The following is an 18,382-nucleotide window of genomic DNA, read 5'->3' on the forward strand; positions in this document are numbered from 1 at the left end:
CGGATGCTCTTGCGTAAAAGCACATGCCAGTGCAGACGCTCTCTCAGAATCCTAGAACCACAGAGCTGGAAGAGACCTCAGAAGGTCATCAAGTCCAGCCCCCTGCGCTAGGCAGGACCAATCCCAACTAAATCAACCCGGCCAGGGCTGTGTCAAGCCGACAAACACCTCTAGGGATGGAGACTCCACTACCTCCCTAGGGAGCCCATCCCAGTGTTTCCCCACCTGCCTAGGGAAATAGTTTTTCCTAATATCCAACCTGGACCTCTCCCACCGCAACTTGAGACCTTTGCTCCTTGTTCTGCCATCTGTCACCACTGAGAAGAGCCTTTCTGCAGCCTCTTTGGAACCTCCCTTCTTGTGACAAGCTGACTTAAAAGCTGTCTTCCCATAGGTATCAGCTAATGCCTCCTCCCTCCTTGCTGCCTCTGACAGACAGCGGGTGAGAGGGGAGAATGCGTGTAATCGACAGGATTTACCAATAACTTCAGGCTTATTGGTTAATCGTGTAGTCGTCTGTACGTTGACATTCCTAGAGAAAACCACTAAATCTGGTGTGGTGAGCTTAGCCCCTAACCAGCCAGCAATACCGCTGAGCTGATAAGTGCTGGGAACAGAACAGCTAAAAAGTCAGTGATAACATCTAACTCTAAAATGGTGAGCAATAAATTAAAACAGAAGCTCTTAAATATGAATAAACTGCAACACCCGTGCAAAAGAATATGAACAGAACACTAGGCATTTAGATTTATTTCCAAAGTAAAAGGTTTGTGTATTTCTAGGGTAAAACATACATAAAAATGTGATGTTAAACTCATGTAAGTGATTGCTGGAACATGGATTACAGCAGGGGTTCTCGACATTCGTGATACCACCACCCCCTAAAATGCTAAACGAATTTGTGTGGCCACCCACCCTCACTGCCCTGGGTCGCTTCCTCCCCCCCTTCTCACCAGACTCCTTGCCCTCCTGGGGTTCCTTCATGGCACGTGCAGTCCTTAACGCCCTCCCCCCCTGCAGGCTCCTTTCCCCCATCTCTTTCTCCTCTGTGCCTCTTTTCTGCTCCGCATCCACTCTCCCGCTGCCTTGCCGCCTCCTGCAGCTGAGCCACGCTCCTGAAGTCCCATGGCCCCAGCCACGCTGTGCGGCTTGCTGGCAGCTGCCTTCCGCCGCCCTGCCGCTCTTCACAGCCCGGGGGAGAGGGGTCACAAGTGAAAAACCCAATCCAGCTGCAACCCCCCCCCCCAAGTTGCTCACGACCCCCCTGGGGCTTGCGACCCAGTTTGAGAAACGCTGGATTAGAGACTACAGTAAGAACTTCCAGTCCCCCTTAGCACTGGTGCCTGCAGGACTAATTTGCTAGGTGATGCTTAATTTATATCTAAGGCAATAATGCAATGAGCCTGTAAGACAGTACTCGAGCCAAATAAAGACACAAGGCGGAAAAAGCCTTAAGCATAAGTAGTAACTAAAAATAACCCTAGATAATACCGTCTTAAACACTAAAATGCTGTCATGACTGAAGGGGTGACAGGTAGCCACGGGATGCTAGTTCATAGCATCTGGAAATAAAAGAAAAAAACAACAACAACAAACAACACTTTATAGACTAACAAACAATGTAGATAGGATCATGAGCTTTCGTGGACTCATGATACCATCTACATAAGAACATAGGGACGGCCGTACTGGGTCAGACCAAAGGTCCATCTAGCCCAATAGCCTGTCTGCCGACAGTGGCCAGCACCAGGTGCCCTGGAGAGGGTGGACCGAAGACAATGATCAAGCGATTTGTCTCCTGCCATCCTTCTCCAGCCTCTGACGAACAGAGGCCGGGGACACCATTTCTATCCTGTGGCTAATAGCCTTTTATGGACCTGACCTCCATGAAATTATCTAGCTTCTCTTTAAACTCTGTTATAGTCCCAGCCTTCACAGCCTCCTCTGGCAAGGAGTTCCACAGGTTGACTACGCGCTGCGTGAAACACTTTATTAGTTTTAAACCTGCTACCCATTAATTTCATTCGGTGTCCTCTAGTTCTTCTATTATGGGAACTAATAAATAACTTTTCTTTATCTGCCCTCTCCACACCACTCATGATTTTATAGACCTCTATCATATCCCCCCTCGGTCTCCTCTTTTCTAAACTGAAAAGTCCCAATCGCTTTAACCTCTCTTCATATGGGACCCGTTCCAAACCCCTAATCATTTTAGTTGCCCTTTTCTGGACCCTTTCCAAGGCCAAAATATCTTTTTTGAGGTGAGGAGACCACATCTGTACACAGTGTCAAAGTCAGACAGGACTCTCAGATTTGCCAGACCGCTCTGTTTATTAGCAAAGCTGCTCTGCTAAATGCACTCAGAAAATGTGAGTGCCATACAAGGTTCAAACCCCTTGATTTATACAGTCAAAATTAACAGGATTAAAAGAGGGGCAAAACTTCACATAATTAGTGTGAGGCTAGTCAAGTATCTTCATTTCCACATCAAGCACACAGCAATCCCCTGTCCATGTCTCCTTGGTTATCTCAATTGCTTTCTCCCTAACACCAAATGTTCTTTTTCCTATTAACTCTGGCTAGCACTCTGATCTGCATACCTACAAACAACATTAACATACTTTTCTCCTTCCTGTTCAGAGACCAACAGTATTCATTTCACTTATTCAGTTATTACAGCATAATTCATCTTTCTCTTACAGTATAATTCTTTCTACCTTCACAATCCCTCCTTTTGGTCAAGCCACGCCTATGACCAACAATTACTGGGTTCCGTACATTAACTGTTCTTTGTCTCCCTGTTCATCAGTGATATTTAAAATCATCAGATTAGCACTCTGGTGAGGGGTAGCTAGCTGTGTGACATGTCTTGCACAGTTTTGGATACAACAGGAGATTAACTGAAAACATACAAAAATCATTAAGATCCCAAATAGGATAGTCAGGGCTCCCTGAAACAACCAGTTTCCTACGCCAGAGAAATTGGACAAGTTACTTAGCCATTTCCACAGGGAACTTGGCTCTTCGTGGGGAAGGTACGCAATCTGTTCCAAAAGTGGCTAGCGTGATCTATTACATCATTGGTGTTGTCAGGTATATACACACAACATTCTTTGCCAATGAGAGCTAAGGTCCCTCCTTTTGCTGCCAGAACTATAGCCAATGCCTGACGGTTTTGGGGGGCCACCTGTCGGATCGCTCCTGTTTCTTTGGCCAGGGCCCTTAAACTTTCTCCAGTTTCATTTGCCATGATTTCAACTACTGCTTGTAACCTCAGAAGTCTTTTTGCATGATGTATTACTCCCCCAAATGGGATAAAGGAACCACCAATAGTCTCTTCCCAAGCTAAGGGGCTTATGCGATTCACATACTGTTGGGCATCTTACAAGTGCCTTCTTTTTCACCTAAAATGACGGAGGCGTTCTCGTGGGAAGGACTCTAATGCTCAGAATTGTGGGAAGAGTAGGGCCGGATAACAGATACCCGACCACTTAACTGGTAACGCAGTATAGGCTTTTGTCCCGCAGTGATTCTCACATGGTGATTCTCCTTACGGGGAGTGGTGTTATTTTCATGGCATTGAAAGATTGTACTGTTCTCACTAGGGTGGCTGTAGGGGGAGCATGAGAGTGATTTCATTCTCCGATTTTAGACAACTGCTCCTCCCCAGATTCAGCCCCGTCCCATTACACACCCAACACCAGTGACCTTTTCCCTCCTCCACACTTATCCATTTAGATACATTGATTCCCACATTGATTCCCACTACTTCCCAAGTGTCATTACTGTTCCATGTCTTGTTAAACGGATGAGGTCCTCCGGTGAGGCCTGGGGAATTAAGTGGGATTGCCAAGACAGGAACCAGCTTGCAAGTCGGCTGGGATTGGGTTGCAGACCCAGCAATTAGAGATCTTAAGGGGCTGAGCGATCCATACTTGCTGGTGGATAAAAGAATTGTCATTGTGGATTCCCCAGACCTTAAGACACCAGTGGCTGAGGAACAAGCCCCACCAGAGGCACATGTTGGAGGCAAGACCCTTTTGGTTCTGGCAACCTCAGCTGAGGGAACCGCAGTCACGGTTTTATGTCCACCAGGCAGCAGGCGCTAGGCTCACTACTGCTTCTTCCTGGGCCTTCCTTTTGGTCCTCGTCTGCTTCCGGCAACCCTTACGCGAACGTAGGTTGTAAGGTATTGCAGGCTATTCCTCTAAGTCTTCTTCTGGAGTCAAAATTGACTCTGCGTGGTCCTGAGGCGATGATTGGTCCGCAGGGGGTGGTGCCTTCTTACACTGCCAAGCCTGTATCCGTGCTGCGATGCCGGATAGCTTAACAGCCGTCCGGGTAGTGAGCAGCACCTGATGCGGGCCCTTCCACCGGGGTTCCAAGGCGTGTTTGATGGTGGTGTCGTACGTAGACCCAATCATCTGTCTCGAGAGCGTGGCAGGCATCAGAGGTGGGTTCCGTCGGCCAGGCAGCTTGAACCTGTGAATGGAAGTGACTTACAGCTTGCATTAGTCCCTTGCAGTACTGAAGGAGTATATTGCGAGTCAAGTTCAAGTCTGAGACTGGAGTAATGGTAGCCATTGTTCTCAATTTCAAAAGGACTTAATTTATGTCTTTGGGATGGGGTGGATTGAATTTCCATAAAGGCCAATGGTAAGGCTGCTGGCCAGCTTAACCCTGTAGAGTCACAACATTTTTTGCAAGCTTATTTTTTTAATCACACCATTTCATTTTTCAACTGCACCTGCGCTCTGTGGGTGGTAGGGACAGTGCAGCAGGTGTGTGACATGTAACACACGATCCAGGTGCTGAACAAGTTGTCCAGTAAAATGTATACCCCGGTCACTGGACAGAGTGGCAGGAATTCCTTTTGCAGGCATAATATGATTTAACAAACATTTGGCAACAGACAGTGAATCAGCTTTGCGACAAGGAAAGGCTTCAATCCAACCCGAAAATAAGCATACCATAACCAAAATAAATTCATATCGTTGACACTTAGGCATTTGTACAAAATCAAGCTGCCAATGCAAGAACGGTGCTTGGGGCAGGCCCCAGAACCCGTGAGCTACCTTTATAGGTTTGCCAACATTGTAGCTTTGGCAAGTGGTATAGGCGGTACAGTGGTGGGCTGCAAAACAGCTGAAATGTGGGGCTCACCATCCTGCCTTAGTTACAGCAGAGACCATCCCCTCCTTTCCGACATGCGAAACATCGTGAAGCAGGGCGGCCAGAGAGGGGTAGAGTGAAAAGGGGGCCACAAAGGTACCAGTAGGTGAGCACCGACGGGAATCGGGGTAGAGAGAGCAACCCGGGGCGACCCAGGAGTCTTTTTCTGCTTCTGGGGCAGAGTCTTGGAGCAGGGTGAGGTCAGAAAGGGACGGCGGTGGTACAAAAACAGAAAGGGAACCGAGAAACGCACCGGGGGAAGGTTCTATGGCAGCATTACCCTTAGCATCATCAGTATCTGCTGTGGAGTGGCCAGGGCACTTAACAATAGCTAATGCAGATGGGAGTAAAACTGCATACAGGAGAGCAGCAATGTAGGGGCCATTCTTGATAGGGGTACCAGCAGAGGTAAGGAAATCCCGAGCTTGCCAGAGGGTGCCAAAGTCATGTACAACCCCAAAAGCGTAACGAGAATCAGTATAAATGGTGGCGGAGTGCCCCTCAGCCAGAAAGCAAGCGCGGGTTAGGGCAACTAGTTCAGCGACTTGCGCTGTCACAGAAGGTAACGGCGCAGCTTCTAGGATTTCAGAGAGTGATACCTCAGCATATCCTGCAAGGAGACGACCTTGTCTATCTCGAAAGCAGGAACACAAGGTCGGAGTTAGAGAGGGGGACATCAGAAAGGTCGGGGCGCGGGACGGTGACAGCAGAGACAGCTGCAAGGCAGTCGTGGGGTTCACCGTCATCAGACAGAGGAAGGAGAGTGGCAGGGTTCAACTGAGAACAGCGCTTTATGGTGATATGCGAAGCCGAAAGCAGTAAAAGTTCGTACCTAGTGAGGCGGGCGGAGGAAAGGTGAGCTGTATTACATTGTAGCAGGAGAGTTTCTATAGAGCGGGGGACCATGAGAGAAAGAGAAAAGCAGAGGACAAGGGACTCAGCCATTTTGACTAGGCGTGCCGCAGCAGCCACAGCACGCAGGCAGGGGGGTAAACCCTGGGCAACAGGGTCCAAGGTGGCAGAGAAATAGGCCACTGGATGGTTTTTGTCACCATGCTCCTGAGTAAGAACCCCAAGTGCACAACCAGATTGCTCGTGGCAGAAAAGAGTAAAAGGCTTAGAGTAGTTAGGTAACCCTAAGGTGGGGGCAGTGAGAAGCACTAGAGAGCCGGTTTCTGAGGCAGATAATGAAGGGGAACAGAGGAGTAGATCATTTACATATTGGACCAATGTGGACCCAGAGGGGAAGACCAGGTCAACGAGGTCTCTGGCTAATGCTTGGGAAAAGTAAGACGGGCTTTCTGTGTACCCCTAGGGAAGCATGGTCCATGTGTACTGCTGCCCCTTGTAAGAAAAGGCAAAAAGATACTGGGACTTAGGGTGAACCGGGACAGAAAAGAAAGCAGAACACAGATCAACAACAGTAAAATGAGTTGCATCTGGCAGGATAGAAGCCAGAATAGTTGCTGGGTTAGGGACTACAGGAAAGGTGGGTACAACAATGCAGTTAATGGCTTGAAGATCCTGAACAAACAGCCATGATTTCCCATCAGCCTTTCGAACTGGGAGGATAGGGGTGTTAGGGCACTGGAACATGGGACAATAATGTCTTGTTCCCGCAGGGTGAATATGACCGGAGCTGAAACCTCTAAATCCCAAAAACCCAGTCCCACGACCCCTTCTCCGACCTCATCCCTGTTCTTGGTACCCTCCCCATTCCCGGTACTGTCTGCCCTGCCCTGAATAATGCTGTATTTGCAGAGCCATTAGCTTTTGTGAGGACTGCTCCTCTTTCCCTTTTAGAGTGCTGTGGCAATGCTCTGCCACTGCTTGCAATTTGTCCATGGTCTTGGCCTCCCATCCAACACTTATTTGCTTTAACATACTGCTAATAGCAGGTAGGAGGCCATTAACAAACGCATGCGCCAGGGTGCCCTGTCCATTTTCACCCGGTCGCTGTATACCAGACTGTTGCAGAAACCCCCACCCCCCCCATCAGTCAGTCGGGTGTGATAGTTCCCTGGGTTCTCTCTCTGTTGCTGTTTACAGCAATGTATGGCCGTCCAGTTGGTTTTTGGAGTCCATACTTGGGGAATGGCCTCATGCAGGCACTTAGCTTGATTCTTACATTTGTTCCAGTAGGCAGCGTCAGGACCAGTGTCTGGTCAATTAGAAGGATGCTCAGTGGTGGGCCAATTTGCTATCAGGAAACATTTTTTTTTTCTTGCTCACTAGGGGTTATAAGTAGCTTACACAGTTGCAGGAGGTCTGCTTCAGAGGATTCATAGGCATTGCACACTAGCAAAAATTCCTCTGCAAATTTGGTAGGGTTTTCCTGGGGCTTTGGAAAACCTTTTACAATTGAGTGGAGCGCCGTGTGGGTCCAGGGTTTATAGCTCCAAGTGGGACTGGTCTGAGTCTTCTCGGAGGACGGGGTAAAGGGAAGCGCTCGGTCTGGTGGTGGGAGAGGAGGTTTCCAATAAAGCTTTTTACTTATAATTAGAATTTTTAAGGGAGGCGAGCTTCGATTCAGTCCGTCTAAGATTTGCCTCATTCCACCACTGCATGAAGCAATCTACCTCTCCTCTAGCCAATTCAGTTTTGGGAAGGCCAAGTTTGTCTTTTAAGACGTCCACTTGGTCTTTGTTCCAAGATCCTAACAGTGGCCACTGAGTTTTGGGATCCCCAGAGTCAATCTAGATCATTTTTCCAGAAATGTACAGGGATCGGGACCCTTTCTAAAATATATAAACTGAGCTGGGGTCCCTTTAGGGAACTATCCCTGCTTAGACGTCTGCTTACCCATACAGGAGGACTTCATACACCAATCACACAAGGAGGAAATTCGGGTTCGTCAGAGCGGTGCCCAGTGCAACACACAAAAGAAGCCCACAGGCTACTGCCTCCATCGCCCTTGCGTTCACTCCAAGGATTTTATCCAAGGTGCGGTGCGGCTGCGATTGTGCAGATTCTAGTCACACAGACCGCGGGGACAGGAGCCCCTTGGTCAGCCAGTCCCCGGACAGAGATGGCTCCCAGACTCACTCACACCACAGGGAAGACGGATAGACACAGAGACAAGACAGTCCTCAGACTGGACAAAACATCGAAATAATTACCTGATCAGAGTCCTGATGTTAGATCCCGGGATCCCTACCAGAACAGAGCGGGAACCAACAGGTTCGATGGCGTAGACTTCGCTGTGGTTGTGCACCTTTCCATTCTGGCAGAGAACTGCTCCGGCCAAATGCCCAGGTGCCGGCTACCACGGTCATTCTGCAAGACAGTCAGGGATCACACAGTTCCAGCGAAGACGGTTGCCATCTCGGTGGGACCTCCAAATTGTCAAAGTCAGAAAGGACTCAGATTTGTCAGACCGCTCTCTTTATTAGCAAAGCTGCTCTGCTAAATGCACTCAGAAAATGTGAGTGCCATTCAAGGTTCAAACCCCTTGATTTATACAGTCAAAAGAAAGCCAAAATTAACAGGATTAAAAGAGGGGCAAAACGTCACATAATTAGTGTGAGGCTAGACAAGTATCTTCATTTCCACATCAATCACACAGTCCATATCTCCTGTCCATCTCAATTGCTTTCTCCCTAACACCTAATGTTCCTTTTCCTATTAACTCTGGCTAGCACTCTGATCTGCCTACCTACAAACAACATTAACATACTTTTCTCCTTCCTGTTCAGAGACCAACAGTATTCCTTTCACTTATTCAATTATTACAGCATAATTCATCTTTCTCTTACAGTATAATCCTTTCTACTTTCTCAACAGTATTCAAGATGTGGGCGTACCATAGTTTTATACAGGGGCAGTAAGATATTCTGGGTCTTATTTTCTATCCCTTTCCTAATAATTCCTAGCATCCTATTTGCCTTTTTAACCGCTGCTGAACACTGTGTGGAAGTTTTCAGAGAACTGTCCACGATGACTCCAAGATCTCTTTCCTGATTTGTCATAGCCAAATTAGCCCCCATCATACTGTACGTATAGCTGGGGTTATTTTTCCCGATGTGCATTACTTTACACTTATCCATATTACATTTCATTTGCCATTTTGCTGCCCAATCACTCCGTTTGGTGAGATCTTTTTGGAGTCCCTCACAGTCTGCTTCTGTCTTGACTATCCTAAACAGTTTGGTATCGTCCGCAAACTTTACCACCTCACTCCTTACCCCTTTCTCCAGATCATTTATGAATAAGTTGAAAAGGATTGGTCCCAGGACTGACCCTTGGGGGACACCAGTAGTTACCCCTCTCCATTCTGAAAATTTACCATTTTTTCCTACCCTTTGTTTCCTATCTTTTAACCAGTTCTCGATCCAAGAAAGAACCTTCCCTCTTATCCCGTGGCTAAGGAATTTACACAAGAGCCTTTGGTGAGGGACCTTGTCAAAGGCTTTCTGAAAATCTAAGTATACTATATCTACTGGATCCCCCTTGTCTTAACCCCTTTAGAGAACTCTAATAGATAACAAACATGCAGACATGATTTCCCTTTACAGAAACCATGTTGACTTTTGTCCAACAAATTATGTTCTTCTACATGCCTCACAATTTTATTCTTTACTATTGTTTCAACTTATTTGCCTGGTACTGAAGTTAGACTTACCGCTCTGTAATTGCCAGGATCGCCTCGAGAGCCCTTTTAAAATATTGGTGTCACGTTGGCTACCTTCCAGTCATTAGGTACGGAAGCCGATTTAAAGGATAGATTACAAACCACAGATGATAGCCCAGCAATTTCCCATTTGAGTTCTTTTAGAACCCTTGGATGAATGCCGTCCGGTCCTGGAGATTTGTTAACATTAAGTTTTTCTATTTGTTCCAAAACCTCTTCTAATGACACTTCAATCCGGGACAGTTCCTCCGATTCATCCCCCACAAAGGACGGTGCAGATTCAGGAATCTCCCCAACGTCCTCAGCCGTGAAGACTGAAGCAAAGAAATCATTTAGTTTCTCCGCAATGGATTTATCTTCCTTGATTGCTCCTTTTATAGCTCGATCATCTAGGGGACCCACAGGTTTTGTAGCAGGCTTCCTGCTTCTAATGTACTTAAAAAGAAATAACAAAATGTTTTTTGAGTTTTTGGCTAGCTGTTCCTCAAAATCTTTGAGATCCGCATCCTTCGCACAAGGCAGGCAAGTGACCATACGATTCTCCTGGTCATCACAAACCCAACTATCTATGTTTCTAATGATCGAATCACCCACTACTAACACCTGCCTCTTCCTAACTGGCATTCCCTCCCCCTCAGAGGTATCCTCAGTGCGAGAGGATACCGCAACATCCTCTGGGAGGAGGGTCCCAACTACGGGATGGTTTCCCTCTGCTCCCATTGAATGCTCTTTTCCCTTGAGACCTTCATCCTCCTTAAGAGCACTGGGGCTCTCAGACTGGAGGTGGGACAGTACTACAGTGTCCTGGAAAGTCTCATCAACATAGCTCTCTGACTCTCTGAGCTCCTCCAGTTCAGCCACTCTGGCCTCCAAAGCCCGAACTCGGTCTCTGAGGGTCAGGAGCTCCTTGCAACGGGTGCACACATACACCACCCGCCCACAGGGCAGGTAATCATACATCTTACACTTGACACAATAAACAGGATAGCCCCCACTCTGCTGCTGGGCTTCTGTCTCCATTTTTCTAATGAATAAGTTTAAGTATAAACTGGGATTCTTTTTAAACCTCTGGAATATAGATTATTCTAAGAGTTATGTTTTAAAGAAGGCCAGAAGTCACTAGTGCCCTCTAAACTCCCTCTCCAAACTCTCCTGTTAGCTGTTCCTGGTCGCTGAGTCACAGGCTTATATAGCTCTGGTAGCCACTCCCCCTGCCTGAGGCTCAGCCAATTAACAGAGGCTTCTAGATTTCAAACCTTTTAGAAGCACCTTCAAACAACAAAGCAAACAAACAAACCAAACAGACAAACACAAGCTCAGCACACTGCAAATAACTCCCCCCCACACAAACACACACTCCTTACCACAAGGGTCCCGTTTTTTACTCCTCGTTTACCTGGAGAACTCCCTCTCCAAACTCTCCTGTTAGCTGTTCCTAGTCGCTGAGTCACAGGCTTATATAGCTCTGGTAGCCCCTCCCCCTGCCTGAGGCTCAGCCAATTAACAGAGGCTTCTAGATTTCAAACCTTTTAGAAGCACCTTCAAACAAACAAACAAACCAACCAACCAAACAGACAAACACAAGCTCAGCACACTGCAAATAATTCCCCCCCCCCCAAACACACACTCCAGAGAGCCACTTACCACAAGGGTCCCGTCGTTACTCCTCTTTTTCCTGGAGAACTCCCTCTCCAAACTCTCCTGTTAGCTGTTCCTGGTCTCTGAGTCACAGAGGCTGGTAGGTCGCAGACCTGGCGAGATAGGGGTGTGCGAGGACGGTGTGCGGCTTGGGAAGGAAGCCAACAGGGAGGTGAGAGGTCCCACGTACGGGGGATGGGAAGGAATAGGGCGCAGGTTGGGGTGAGCTGGGGGGTGTTGCAGGGAGCAAAATGGGGGACTGATAGACCCCATGAATGGAGAAAGGGGCTGGGGGGACATGTTGGTTTGACATTGTGGAGAGGAAGGATAAAAATATGGTTGAGGCGAGGGAGGGCCCACATGAGGGATAAGATTGGCTGGGGGGTGTTGTAATGCACTGGGGAAGTGAGGGAAAGGAGGTGCCGGATCGGCTGCAGCGCAGATAATGGGGGGGCAGGTTGGGCTGAGGTAGAAGGAGTGGGGGTGCTGTTAGACTGGGGGTGGGATGGATTGGGGATGGGATGAAAGGGGCTGACGGTGTTGAATGCACTGGGGGCAGATAGGGCTAGGGATGCAGGTTGGACTGGGAAGCGGGGAAATGGGGGTGTACATTGGACTAGGGGTTTTGAATGGACTGGAGAGTGAGAAGAATGGGGGTGCAGGTTGGGTTGAGGTGTTGAGTGCACAGAGGGTGGGAGGAGAGTGCAGGTCGGGTGGGGTGTGTTCCATGCACTGGAGGTGGGGGGGGGTGCAGAATGGCCTGGGGGGGGTAACAGGTGCAGGTTGGGTGGGGGGTGTAAAATGGAGCGGGAGATGCAGGACGGGTGGAAGGTGGGGGAGGGGGGTGCAGTTCGGAGGGGGGGCTGTGCAGAGGAGGGGGGGCTGAGGACCGCGGGGCGGGGGCAGACAGGGGCGGGGCCTGAGTAGCGCTGCGGGGCGCCCTACGATGCAGTTGGGGGCGGGGAGAGGCTGGAACATGCTGGGCGTGGCTATGACGGCCTGGGCGAGAGGGGCGTGGCTATTATTGGGGCGGGGCGGACTGAGACACGCCCCGGAAGGCCGCACTGTGGGAACTACAACTCCCAGGATGCATCGCTCACGCTGGGCGTGACACCGCGCGAGACCAACCCCTGGATCAGTGGCTGGATTGTGATGTCACTTCCGCTGCTCCCGCCCAATCGAACAGCCCATGGGAGCTGCGGATTGGGGCACGGAACGTTTCCCACAAGCCACCGCGGCTACTTTCCCTGCTCCCCTCGGCCCCCCCGTCTCAGAGACCCCCCCACCACCAAACTGCCCAGCCGGCTTGTCCTGTGGCGTCAGGACCTGCCAACCCCCCCACTCTGCCCCCCACCACACCCCCCTGTAGTCTGCCCCCCAACCCCCCACTCTGCCCCCCCGCACTCTACTCCACCCCAACCCCCCCGCAGTCTACTCCAGCACCACCAAACCCCCCCCACTCTGAATAAAGAGTTTGGTGGAGGGAGCAGTCTGCTCCTCCCCAACCCCCCCACTCTGCTCCTCCCAAACCCCAGCAGTCAGCTCCCCCCACCAAATACCCCCCCACACAGACACCCAACTGCCCAGCGGGCTTGTGTGGGACAGGCAGATGCTGCTGCTGCTGCTGCCTTACAAAGTGCAGCGGGGCAGCGTGAGGCGGGTTGGGGGGGGGGGGGGAGGGGCTGCCTCGGCTGCGTCCGGTTTGAAAACACTGAGGCTGTGTCTGCACTGGCGCCATCTCGCGCCAAAGCAGCCGCTCTTGCGCGGAAACTTGCTGCCTGTCTACACTGGCCGTGTGTGCTTGCGCAAGGAAACTGACGTTCTCCTGTGTACAACCAGGGCTCCTGGCGCAAGAACTAGGATGCTCCTGCTCAGGAAGAAGCCTCTTGCGCAAGAGTCCTTCCGGCACAGACCAGTGCGGACAGGTAACAGGAATTTCTTGTGCAAGAAAGGCCGATGGTTAAAACGGCCATCGGAGTTTATTGCGCAAGAGAGCGTCCACACTGGCACGGATGCTCTTGCGTAAGAGCACATGCCAGTGCAGACGCTCTCTCAGAATCCTAGAACCACAGAGCTGGAAGAGACCTCAGAAGGTCATTAAGTCCAGCCCCCTGCGCTAGGCAGGACCAATCCCAACTAAATCAACCTGGCCAGGGCTGTGTCAAGCCGACACTTAAACACCTCTAGGGATGGAGACTCCACTACCTCGCTAGGGAACCCATCCCAGTGTTTCCCCACCTGCCTAGGGAAATAGTTTTTCCTAATATCCAACCTGGACCTCTCCCACCGCAACTTGAGACCTTTGCTCCTTGTTCTGCCATCTGTCACCACTGAGAACAGCCTTTCTGCAGCCTCTTTGGAACCTCCCTTCAGGAAGTTGAAGGCTGCTCTCAAATCCCCCCCAATCGACTCCGAGCCCTGTTCCCGGGGGGCGCGATTGGAGCACGTACCTGGACACCTTCCGGTCACGGTTCCCAGTCGGTTGCTGTCAGGCCGTGGACCGAGCAAACGTCACTTCCGGTCCGTGGGACGGGGTGCGGGCGTCCACCGCGCCACACGTGCCGGCATGACGCTACATTGTGAGAGCTCACAGTGCCCACGTGACTGCTGTTTGTTGCCCCGTGAGGGATGTGCGACGCACAGCTCCTGCCTCGTGCCAGAACGCGCCAAGGAGTTACAATCTCCCCGCCCACATCAGTGCATCATGGGAGACGGAGTGGGGTTGCCATGTGTGAACTGTCAAAACAAGAGACCCCCTGAGAGGGCGCGTGTCCATCTCAGTGTCTGCCAGCTCCTGCTGCAGTCACGGGTGGGGCCCTGAGCCCGAGTCCCTGTCCCGCCTGCCTCTTCCCTCTGGCCCTCTCAGACTGTCTGGGCCATTGCAGGCTCCGGCTGGGGAGGGGAGGGGTGTTGCTCTCCAGGAGTGGGACCCTAGGATCTGCCTGGCACTGCAGCCAGGACACCGTCTGACTGGAATACGTCACGAACACGTGCCCCTGCAAAAGCCACACGCCGCGCCAAATGCTTCCATGCAGGAACGCGCTGCCATGGCCCCGTCTGACTGTCACGCCCTCTCTCTGCACACTCCTCAGGTACAGGCAGCAGCGTGGGCAGGCAGGCAGGCAGCTCTGCGAAGCCAGCACCAGCTCCTGTCTCCCCCTCTTGCCTCTAGAAGAGGCAGCAAGGGGTTTGACCGGTGGGTCCATGAAGCCACCACACACAGTGCTCATGCATATCAGCTCCTGCCTGCCTCCTTCCACCATACTGCTTCCTTTGTATCAGAGGCAGCAGCACAGAGGTGGGGGAACAGGCCGATCCAATGCTTGTGGGGAGCTGATCAACTGTACAACCGCGCCCTCTTGTGACAAGCTGACTTAAAAGCTGGCTTCCCACAGGTATCAGCTCACGCCTCCTCCCTCCTCGCTGCCTCTGACAGACAGCGGGTAAGAGGGGAGAATGCGTGTAATCGACAGGATTGACCAATAACTTGAGGCTTACTGGTTAATCGTGTAGTCGTCTATACGTTGACATTCCAAGAGAAAACCACTAAATCTGGTGTGGAGAGTTTAGCCCCTAACCAGCCAGCAGCGAGCAATACCGCTGAGCTGATAAGTGCTGGGAACAGAACAGCTAAAAAGTCAGTGATAACATCTAACTCTAAAATGGTGAGCAATAAATTAAAACAGAAGCTCTTAAATATGAATAAACTGCAACACCCGTGCAAAAGAATATGAACAGAACACTAGGCATTTAGATTTATTTCCAAAGTAAAAGGTTTGTGTATTTCTAGGGTAAAACATACATAAAAACGTGATGTTAAACTCATGTAAGTGATTGCTGGAACATGGATTACAGCAGGGGTTCTCGACATTCGTGATACCACCACCCCCTAAAATGCGAAACGAATTTGTGTGGCCACCCACCCTCACTGCCCTGGGTCGCTTCCTCCCCCCCTTCTCACCAGACTCCTTGCCCTCCTGGGGTTCCTTCATGGCATGTGCAGTCCTTAACACCCTCCCCCCTGCAGGCTCCTTTCCCCCATCTCTTTCTCCTCTGTGCCTCTTTTCTGCTCCGCATCCACTCTCCCGCTGCCTTGCCTCCTCCTGTAGCTGAGCCACGCTCCTGAAGCCCCATGGCCCCGGCCACGCTGTGCGGCTTGCTGGCAGCTGCCTTCCGCCGCCCTGCCGCTCTTCACAGCCGGGGGGAGAGGGGTCGCAAGTGAAATACCTGGTGCCTGCAGGACTAAGTATTTGCTAGGTGATGCTTATAAATTAAGGCAATAATGCATTGAGCCTGTATCGAAGACTGTACTCGAACCAAATAAAGACACAAGGCGTAAAAAGCCTTAAGCATATGTAACTAAAAAATAACCCTAGATAATACCGTCTTAAACACTAAAATGCTGAAATGACTGAAGAGGTGGCAGGTAGCCACGGGATGCTAGTTCATAGCATCTGGAAATAAAACAACAACAACAACTGGTCTGGTAGCACTTTATAGACTAACAAACAATGTAGATAGGATCATGAGCTTTCGTGGACTCAGGATACCATCTACGTAAGAACGGCTGTACTGGATCAGACCAAAGGTCCATCTAGCCCAATAGCCTGTCTTCCGACAGTGGCCAGCACCAGGTGCCCCGGAGAGGGTGGACCAAAGACAATGATCAAGCCATTTATCTCCTGCCATCCTTCTCCAGCCTCTGACAAACAGAGGCCAAGGACACCATTGTATCCCCTGGCTAATAGCCATTTATGGACCTAACCTCCATGAAATTATCTAGCTTCTCTTTAAACTCTGTTATAGTCCTAGCCTTCACAGCCTCCTCTGGCAAGGAGTTCCACAGGTTGACTACATGCTGCGTGAAGAAGAACTTTCATTTATTAGTTTTAAACCTGTTACCCGTTAATTTCATTTGGTGTCCTCTAGTTCTTCTATTATGGGAACTAATAAATAACTTTTCTTTATCTGCCCTCTCCACACCACTCATGATTTTATAGACCTCTATCATATCCCCCCTCGGTCTCCTCTTTTCTAAACTGAAAAGTCCCAATCGCTTTAACCTCTCTTCATATGGGACCCGTTCCAAACCCCTAATCATTTTAGTTGCCCTTTTCTGGACCCTTTCCAAGGCCAAAATATCTTTTTTGAGGTGAGGAGACCACATCTGTACACAGTATTCAAGATGTGGGTGTACCATAGTTTTATACAGGGGCAGTAAGAGATTCTGGGTCTTATTTTCTATCCCTTTCCTAATAATTCCTAGCATCCTATTTGCCTTTTTGACCACCGTTGCACACCGTGTGAAAGTTTTCAAAGAACTGTCCACGATAACTCCAAGATCTCTTTCCTGATTTGTCATAGCCAAAGTAGCCCCCGTCATTCTGTACGTATAGTTGGGGTTATTTTTCCCGATGTGCATTACTTTACACTTATCCACATGAAATTTCATTTGCCATTTTGTTGCCCAATCACTCCGTTTGGTGAGATCTTTTTGGAGTCTCTCACAGTCTGCTTCTGTCTTGACTATCCTAAACAGTTTGGTATCATCTGCAAACTTTACCACCTCACTGCTTACCCCTTTCTCCAGATCATTTATGAATAAGTTGAAAAGGATTGGTCCCAGGACTGACCCTTGGGGGATACCACTAGTTACCCCTCTCCATTCTGAAAATTTACCATTTCTTTCTACCCTTTGTTTCCTGCCTTTTAACCAGTTCTCAATCCAAGAAAGGACCTTCCCTCTTCTCCCATGGCCATGGAATTGACACAAGAGCCTTTGGTGAGGAACCTTGTGAGGAACCTCAGGAGGCGGGAAGGGCTCGAGACGCCTCCTGGGCATGCGTGGCTCAACAGGGGAAACTGCTATACAAAGCTCCCATCTGAGGCTCAGGGCGACCCTTCACCTACAGTGGAGCACCCACTGGGACACTACGCGAAGAACTACTACTGGATCCCCCTTGTCTGCATGTTTGTTAACCCCTTCAGAGAACACTAATAGATTAATAAGACATGATTTCCCTTTACAGAAACCATGTTGACTTTTGTCCAACAAACTATGTTCGTCTACATGCCTCACAATTTTATTCTTTACTATTGTTTCAACTAACTTGCCTGCTACCGAAGTCAGACTTACCGCTCTGTAATTGCCAGGATCACCTCGAGAGCCCTTTTTAAATACTGGTGTCACGTTGGCTACCTTCCAGTCGTTAGGTACGGAAGCCGATTTAAAAGATAGGTTACAAACCATAGATAATAGTTTAATAGCAATTTCCCATTTGAGTTCTTTTAGAACCCTTGGATGAATGCCATCCGGTCCTGGAGATTTGTTAACATTACATTTTTCTATTTGTTCCAAAACCTCTTCTAATGACACTTCAATCCGGGACAGTTCCTCGGATTCATCACCCGCAAAGGGCGGTGTAGGTTTGGGAATCTCCCTAATGTCCTCAGCCGTGAAGACTGAAGCAAAGAACATGTTTTGTTAGTCTATAAAGTGCTACCAGACCATTTCTTGGTTTTTTTCTGTAACAGACTAACTCGGCTATCCCCTGAAGCTTCTGGAAAGAAAAGAGTTAGGGATCTGCTGATGTCCCTTTCCCTAACAACAAGAATGCCACGGTAACTGACTGACTTCTACGGCTAATGAGAGCAAGGTAAAAGGATTAAGAATTTACAGAAGAGCATCCCAACACTGTGGTGAGGTAAGGAATTACAAATAAGGAAAAGGACATGAAATCTCTACTGCGTTTTGCACTGGGAATGGTGGCATCAGTGGAACACATTGTCGAAGTTGCATTCTACCCTGTGTGCCCTGAGAGATGCCACAGTGATGTCTGATGGCGAAGGAGAAGAGACCTAAACCATCCCGTGGTCACCAACCAGTAGATCGCGATCTACCGGTAGATCTCAGGGGCTCTAAGAGTAGCTCTTGAGCCCTCT

The 18,382-nt window shown here is 49.6% G+C and overlaps 1 long non-coding RNA gene across 2 annotated transcripts; it reads right to left on the reverse strand.

Moving 5' to 3' along the window:
* Nucleotides 1–689: 689 nt before the first annotated feature.
* On the reverse strand, nucleotides 690–11,357 carry LOC142825864 (uncharacterized). 2 transcript variants are annotated; one of them, XR_012900201.1, is made up of 3 exons: nucleotides 11,167–11,357; nucleotides 8,292–8,448; nucleotides 690–4,680 (listed from the first exon to the last, which is right to left on the reverse strand). It is a non-coding gene; the product is annotated as an uncharacterized LOC142825864 (long non-coding RNA). The 2 variants fall into 2 exon arrangements; XR_012900200.1 differs by having other exon boundaries at nucleotides 691–4,482; nucleotides 11,167–11,345.
* Between the last annotated feature and the right edge of the window lie 7,025 nt (nucleotides 11,358–18,382).

The sequence above is a fragment of the Pelodiscus sinensis genome, unplaced genomic scaffold (genome assembly GCF_049634645.1).
Source record: "Pelodiscus sinensis isolate JC-2024 unplaced genomic scaffold, ASM4963464v1 ctg60, whole genome shotgun sequence".
Taxonomy (NCBI): domain Eukaryota; kingdom Metazoa; phylum Chordata; order Testudines; family Trionychidae; genus Pelodiscus; species Pelodiscus sinensis.